Source organism: Megascapheus bottae, chromosome X (assembly GCF_031878675.1).
Source record: "Megascapheus bottae isolate mThoBot1 chromosome X, mThoBot2.hap1, whole genome shotgun sequence".
NCBI lineage: Eukaryota > Metazoa > Chordata > Mammalia > Rodentia > Geomyidae > Megascapheus > Megascapheus bottae.
This window is the reverse complement of record NC_143547.1, coordinates 30,872,400-30,880,639: the sequence shown is the minus strand read 5'-3', so window position 1 is coordinate 30,880,639 and position 8,240 is coordinate 30,872,400. Positions and strand designations below refer to the sequence as shown.

Below are 8,240 nucleotides of genomic sequence, written 5' to 3'. Positions count from 1 at the left end.
GAGCCGGTTGCTGGGTACCTTCCACCACACTGCCAGTTGGCAAGTTAACATTTACACCACTTCAAAATAGGCAGATGACATAATTCACTCCAACATCCTACTTCAGGGGGAGAAGGAATTTTAACTCTAAAAGGATCCCCTATTATTAATGCCATCCTTATCCGGGACCTCCTGGATTCTGCACTGCTCCCTGAGCAGGCAGCCATTATTCATTGTAGGGGACACTGAATGGGGAAAATTACATTTCCCTCCTTAACAATCTTTCAGACTCCCTAGCTTGGGAAGCAGTCACTGCCCACTCCTCCCCACCACAGCAAGATCAGATGGGGATCTTTACCTATCTCGGACTGACAGGTGGACTTATCACCCCACCCCATCAGACAACACAAATACCTTCTTATATGTTTGGAAACTCTTTCTTTCTTTCTTTCTTTCTTTCTTTCTTTCTTTCTTTCTTTCTTTCTTTCTCTCTTTCTTTCTCTCTTTCTTTCTCTCTTTCTTTCTTTCTTTCTTTCTTTCTTTCTTTCTTTCTTTCTTTCTTTCTTTTTTTTCCTTTTTTCTTTTTGCCAGTTCTGGAGCTTGAACTCAGGGCAGGAGTGCTGTCCTTAAGCTTTATCAAGGCTAGGGCTCTACCACTTGAGCCACATCACCATTTCTAGCTTTTTCTATGTATGTAGGACTGAGGAATGGAACCTGGGTCTTCGTGCATGCTAGTCAGGCACTCTACCACTAGGCCAAACTCCTGGCCCTTTGGACACTTTTTCAAGGTGGGTTGAGGCATTTCTCACCACCAATGAAAGAACCACCACTGTAGCCTAATCAATTCTTACTGGTTTCCCTACTTTGGCCTATCATTCTCTCTACAATCAGATAATAAGCCCAAATTTGCTTTTGCTATCACCCAGAAAGTTGCCTCCACCCTCCAAATTCCCTGGAAGTTTCATATTCCCTATCACCTTTAGTCCTTGGGAAAAGTAGAGAGAGATAATGTAAACCTTAAGGAAAATTTAACCAAGCTAACCTTGGAGCTCAAACAAGACCAGATTAAACTTTTATCCCTAGTGCTTCTCTGAATGTGTGCCCTTCCCTGTAAACCCTGCCAAATAAGCCCCTTCCAATTTTGTATGGCAGGCCCCTTTTGCCCACTGTTTTTTCTCATCATCACTTCCTCTGTTCTGAACTCTGGAAATATACTAATACTAAACTTTTTGCCCCCTTCCCACATGATCCCCTTCCCCCACTCCAGATAGGAGGCCTTGTGTACATTTCCCAACCCCTTCCTTTGACTAATATAGCTTCTTCCCTTCTTGATCCTAAATGGACAGGCCCTCACAAAATTATTCTTTTTATTCCCACCACAGCCAAGCTATAAAACATCACACCATGGGTACACATTTCCCACTTAAAAAAAAAACCAACAATATTCTTCTACAAGTTTGGGACCTACAAAGCTCAGACTTTTAAAACTTCCTCCAATCCCAGAAAATGCCCCTATGACCAACTCCTCCAATTTACTTTTTTTAGATTATCCACATGACCCTGGCTCTTCTTAACTTCAGGACTTTCCTCATTGACCTGCTGGATGATATTTGACTGGCAACTCAACATATTCAACTTTTATGGGGTTTGAACTCGGAGCCTAGGTGCTGTCCCTGAGCTCTTCAGTTCAAGGCTAGCTCTACCCCTTGAGCCACAGCACCACTTCTAGTTTACTGGTGGTTAATTGAAGATAAGAGTCTCACGGACTTTAGTGCCCAGACTGATTTTGAACCATGATCCTCAGACCTCAGCCTCCTGAGCAGCTAGGATTACAAGCATGAGTCACCAGCACCTGGCCATATTTCAACTTTTGATGGACTTATGGAAGTCATTGACATACTCTAGCTACAAGGAAATTTTACTTATTTTAGACCTGAACAAATTATCTTCTATACTTTTGACTCTATACTTCCTCATAAATCTTTCTGGGTATTTTGCTCCCCTCTGTACCTCATCCTTACCTTCCTTCCCTTACCTTCCTCCTTGGACTAATTTAAACCATTCCTATGGATTGGTCAGAGGGGGAATGAGTTTCTTACATCCTCCCTGCATTTTCTAAACATTTTCTGCCCCTAAGATATTGAACATAAAAATACCTTATGACCTTGGCTAAGGAAGTCAATTATCACTATACTTACCATAATCTGTCCACACCTGTAGTCACTCCCCCATACTAAACTCAAGTAACCCCTGTCTCCTTACTCAGACTCTATAAAATCCTTAACTCCAACCTCCCCCACCCACCACCACCACCACAACCTCCAAGGCCACAGGAAGGCTGTGCCCCTCTTTGTTCCTCAGAATACAGTCCTAGTCTGCAAAAGATCAAGTTTGGCCTGTTTACTTCCTTTCTTTTTTTTCCCTTTTTTTTTCTCTCTTTTTCCTTTCTTGATCCACCAAAGTTCTTGTTCCAGTGAGCAAACAGGTCTACACAAATACCAGTCCCTAGTCACATGTGCCTCTTGAGCACTTAAAGGGTTCCAACTGAGACATGCTGTCATTGTTAATACACCCCAGATTTTTTCAAGATGGTGTCTGAAATTAAATCTAAAATGTCACTGATAATGATTTATATTGATGATGTGCCGTAGTCCAGCCAGATCAAGCTGTGTCTGGAGCACGAGATTAAGAAACATACATACACACACACACACACACACACACACACACACACACACACACACACACACACAGTGAACAGTAGACAAGACATCTAGCAAAAAGAAAAAGAAAAAAGAAATAGCTCAGGATGTTGAAGTGTCACATAGGAATAAGCATTCTAATTCAAAAAGGAACTTGACAAAGTTTACTTCTGCAGAAAGTTGTGCTGTAAGCCAAAAATCTGGCAATCAAGCACACAGAACAGGCAGGCTGTTCCCCTTTTATCCCTAACCAAGCAGGCCCTGACCCTTTGCTCACATTGACTGAGCTCAGGCTCACAGTCTGGCTTAATTAACAAGATATAACTAAAATTCAAGGAGCATCAAACAGAATATCTTCATAAAGTGCAGGAGGAAAGCTGTATTGGCAGATACCCATACATGTTTACAATATCCAGGATGCTCAAAGTTGGACTAGCACGAATTCAATGCAAATCCTAACAGTTGATTTCAATGGGAACAATAACATAATGGATGGCTCATTATCATAAACCATGATTGTCACTATTATCAATCAAGCAGATTAGGGAGAGAAAAATAACCACAACACAAGCAGCAAATAATCTATGCCATTAAATAATCTAGCCCAATTCATATAAAAATTATACAAGTTTAATCTCCCCCTCCATTTGGGGGTTACCATATGGGTTTAGTTCTCCCTTCTCTCAATCTTCCATACCTCACAAGACACTAGGACTTTTCACATGTCAGGGAAAGTTTTCCTGGAATCTGAGAGTTTCTCTGCTAAAAGTAGAGTGGAGTCAAGGTAAAAGAAATAGGAATTTGAAGACAAGGTACAATGGGGATTCGGTGATAGCAAAATCACTAAAGCATCAGATTCTGGCTAAATGCACCTAACAGGATTCATGCTGAAAGCAGGCTCAACTAGTTGCTGTGGAAGATAAATGACCCCATCAGATATTACAGGGCATCAGATACCTTCATACATTTTTTATTCACATTAAATGTTTTTGTGGTGGCCGGGAATTTGGCCTAGTGGTTAAAGTGCTTGCCTAGCATGCATGAAGACCTGGGTTCGATTCCTTGGTACCACATACATAGAAAAAAGCTGGAAGTGGTGCTGAGGCTCAAGTGGTAGAGCTCTATCTAGCCTTGAGAAAGTCCAAGGACATTGCTCAGGCCCTGAACTCAAACCCAGGACTGGCAAAAAAAAATGTTTTTGTGGGACTGTGGTTTAAACTTGAGTCTTTGTGCTTGCTATGTAGGCACTACTTAAGCCATACCCTCAGCCCAAAGGGGAATCAGACATCAAGAAAGGGAATTTCCTGCTGACCTGACATAGGAGGAGATATTTGTGCTGTCTCTGAGGCTTGAACTCAGTGTAAAGGAATTGTCCCTTAGTGTTTTCACTCAAGAGCACTCAACCACTTAAGCCACAGCTCCTTTTCAGACATTTTGTTGGTTAATTGGAGACTACTGTCTCACAGACTTTCCTACCTGGACTGGCTTCTAACTGTAATCCTCAAATATCAGCATTCTTGGTAGCTAGGATTATAAATACTGGCATCTAGCGGTTAGGGTTCCTTTGGAAAATCTGGATTTTGTCTTATAAATAGAGGTTGACATAGAAGAAAATACAAAAGATTAATTGAAATTTGGACAAACAATGTATATTTGTAATTTCATTGTTTTCCTCCCACTATACTTTGGGTTTTATTTATTTATTTTGATTTTGAGTGCTGGTACTGGGGCTTGAAGTCAAAGCTGTTTGCTCTGCTTTTTCACTTATGGATGGCATTCCATGTCTCTACTCCCCACTGTACTCTATCATTGCTATTGCTAATCACAATGAATTAGTTTTAGATGTTTACTGTATCTCTCAGCATTGGACTGAATTTAAAAGAAGAATTATGCTTTGTTCTTTTTTTTTTTTACCATCAGGACTTTCTGGTTGGTACTTAGTAAATGTTGATTACATCATGGGCTTTTATGGAGGTTTTCTCTCAAATTCATTCATCTCTTATAGCCTCTTTGCAACTGTTTTTTAAGCCTGGTCATGTTGACAAAATACTTGAGCTGGTTCTGTCCCACTCACATCAGTTTTTTTCTGTTCTACCCCTTTACCTTTGAAGATATAGTTGGCACAAAATTCATTTCTTGAGGATATATTTATTGAATCTTTACCATATGCCCTGACCTGTGCCTGGAAGATAATGAAGCAAAAGCTAAGTTGAAAGTATAATCAAAAGCAGAATTTCTGGCAGAGAGGAACTGATCGGTTGTGGGAGATATTTACTAAAGTTTCCACATTGGTGCTTCCTAGAAATTACTGTTCTTGTCAAGCAGAGCAGACATTTGAGAGTGATTGATGCTTGGGAGAATTTGGCTTTCGTAGACATTTTACTGAAGCCTGCAAAATTCTGACCTCCACAATTCTCTTTGCTGATGATAATAATCAATGCCCCCGAATCAAGAAGCCTATTATTGAGGTTGAAGTTGAGAAAAGAATGTCCACAAAAGGATAGTGACACTGGGACTCTACAGAGGTTATTCATATATCAGTGAAACTGGGGCTTGTCTAAAGAAGAGATGAAATCTAATTTTAAGTAGTGAGGGTAGCAATAACTAAATGTCTACAAATAGTACTAGTTCTTTCAGGGTTTGATGTATGTCCATTATAGAGTTCGTCTCTCAAAAACCTGAACATAATGTCAAAGGCTTAAAATCTCATACACAACCAGTTTATTTTCAAAGAACAGGTCTTCATTGGCTAGTTTCAAAAGAAAGGGAATTCATATATTTAAATGGCTTACAGAACTGTTGATGGGGATAGAGGAAATGGCTTTAGATAGAACTTCTGAGAGTATTACCAATCTACATCATAGAGCAGGGCCATCCAAGCAGGAGCAATTCCTGCTCCTATCAAGAAGCTGCAGGTTCCTCTGTGCTGGTGGCTTATGGCTATAATCCTAGCTACTCAGGAGGCTGCGATCTGAGGAACACAATTCAAAGCCAGCCCAGGCAGAAAAGTCCATGGGATTCTAATCTCAAATTAGCCACCCAAAAGCCAGAAGTAGATTTGTGGCTTAAGTGGTAGAGTGCTAGCCATGGATGCAAAAGCTCAGAAAAAGGGTTCAGACCCTGAGTTCAAGCCCTAGGACTGGCACAACCAAACTACAACAGAAACAAAAAGGAGCTGCCTATCAAAATCCTAGTACTGGATTCCTACACTGCACCATCTCTGTCAAAATATGTACCAATGTGTTTTCAGCCTTGCCTCCCTCCCACTTAATTCAGCCCTAAATTCAAATTTGAAGTTAGCTCTGAGTAGAATTTAAGTCATATCCATAACCTAAGCTGGAAGGAAATGTGGGAGATAGTGGTTTGAGCTCTTAGAATGTAGAAAGGCATATAATAAAGAGGTTTAAAAATGAATTTTGCAGGGCTGGGAGTTTAGCCTAGTGGTAGAATGCTTACCTAGCATGCACAAAGACCAGGGTTTGATTCCTCGGTACCACATACATAGAAAAAAGATGGAAGTGGTTCTGAGACTCAAGTGGTAGAGCTCTAGCCTTGAGAGAGCCCAAGGACAGTGGCCAGGCCCTGAGTTCAAGGCCCAAAACTGGCAAAAAAAGAACCTTGCTAGGTATGAGTAGATCATGCCTGTAATACTAGCTACTCAGGAGGCTGATATTGGAGAGCTAGTTTAAGCAAAATAGAGATGAATGGCTCATGTAACAAAGCAAGAAGCAAGGCTATCTTTAGACAATGTGGTTGTCAGGGTTCCCTTCATGTTAGGTTCCATTTTCAAACAGGTGACCCCAAAATAGTCATTAGCAATTTACTGAGTAGCTAAGATTACAGAGCCACCAGAGATGGCTTTTTTTTTTCTAATCCTGACACTTGAATTCAGAGCCCAGGTGCTGCCCTCGAGCAAGTTTTTGCTCAAGGCTAGCATTCTACCACTTAAATTATAGCTCCACTACCAGCATTTTTTTTTGGAAATAGGAATATCTTGGCAGGAAATGAAAACAAGAGGTTAAAAAAAAGAATCCTATGGACTTTCCTGCTCAGGCTGGCTTTGAACTACCATCCTGAAATCTCAGCCTCTTGACTTGCTAAGATCACAAGCATGAGCCACTGGCACCTGACAGAGATAGCTTTTGGTCATGTTTTATTTTCTGTTTTGTCAATTTCTTATTCATATTATTTTTTTATTTCTCTTTGGGATGTTTTTCCTTTACAGATTTATGTGTGCATTCCTTTTAACATAGTGAAATATGCAATCAAAATAGTGATATGTTTTAACAAACTGTAAAATCAAAACAACTTCTGAAATGGAAGACATGTCCAATTCCATGTGAAGTCAGCTAATGTATGAGCATGCACATGAAATATTTCATATAGATTTTTGTTTTTCTGAAAGGCTTAGCACAAGAGCCAAAGATCATAGATTAAACTGGATTCATGAAAATCATTTCTAGTAATTTTTTTTGCCAGTCCTAGGTCTTGAACTCAGAGCCTGGGCACTGTCCTTGAGCTTTCTCAAGGCCGGCACTCTGCCGATTGATCCACAGGTCCATTTATGTCTTTTCTGTGTATGTGGTACCAAGGAATAGAACCCAGGGCTTTATACATGCTAAGTAAGCACTCTAACACTAGGCCATACTGCCAGTCCATTTCTATTAATTTTGAATGGCATCTTTAAAAAGCACAAATAAATGTTTGTTTCAGCAGCACATATATTAAAATTGGAACGAGGCAAAGAAGATCAGCATGGCTCCAGTGCAAAAATGACATGCAAATTTGTAAAGTGTTCCATAAAGAAGAAAAAAAACTACAAATAAAAGTAGGAGTTAGGTGGGACTGCATTAAACTGCAGAGCTTTTGTATGGCAAAGGACATAGCTAGTAAACTAATCAGGAAGCCTACAGAGTGGGAGAAGATCTTCACCAACCAAACAACAGACAAAGGCCTCATATCTAAAATATATCAACAACTCAAAAAATTGAGTCACTCCAAAACTAACCTCCAAAGTAACAACCATCCCATTAAAAAATGGGCCAAAGACTTAAAGAGAGTCTTCTCTGAAGAAGAAACAAAAATGGCCTATAGACACATGAAGAAATGCTCAACATCTCTGGTCATAAAAGAAATGCAAATCAAAACAACTCTAAGATTCCACCTCACTCCAGTTAGAATGGCCAGGATCAGGAAAACGAATGACAACAGATGCTGGAGGGGATGTGGCCAGGAGGGATCACTACTACACTGTTGGTGGGAGTGCAAACTCGTTCAACCACTATGGAAAGCAGTGTGGCAGTGCCTCAAAAGGCTAAACATAGAACTCCCCTATGACCCAGCAATTCCACTGCTTGGCATTTACCCAACCATCCAGAAACAAGGACATACTAAACCCACTAGCACAACAATGTTCATTGCAGCACTATTCACCATAGCAAAGATATGGAACCAACCTAGATGTCCCTCAGTTGATGAGTGGATCAACAAGTTGTGGTATTTGTACACAATAGAATTCTATGCTGCTGTCAGAAAGAATGACATCGCCCCATTTGTTAG

General features: G+C 40.3%; 1 non-coding gene across 1 annotated transcript; it reads left to right on the top strand.

The window, feature by feature from the left end:
• Nucleotides 1-7,381: 7,381 nt before the first annotated feature.
• Nucleotides 7,382-7,488, top strand: LOC150040744 (U6 spliceosomal RNA). The gene has a single exon (XR_016534005.1). It is a non-coding gene; the product is annotated as a U6 spliceosomal RNA (small nuclear RNA).
• Nucleotides 7,489-8,240: the final 752 nt, after the last annotated feature.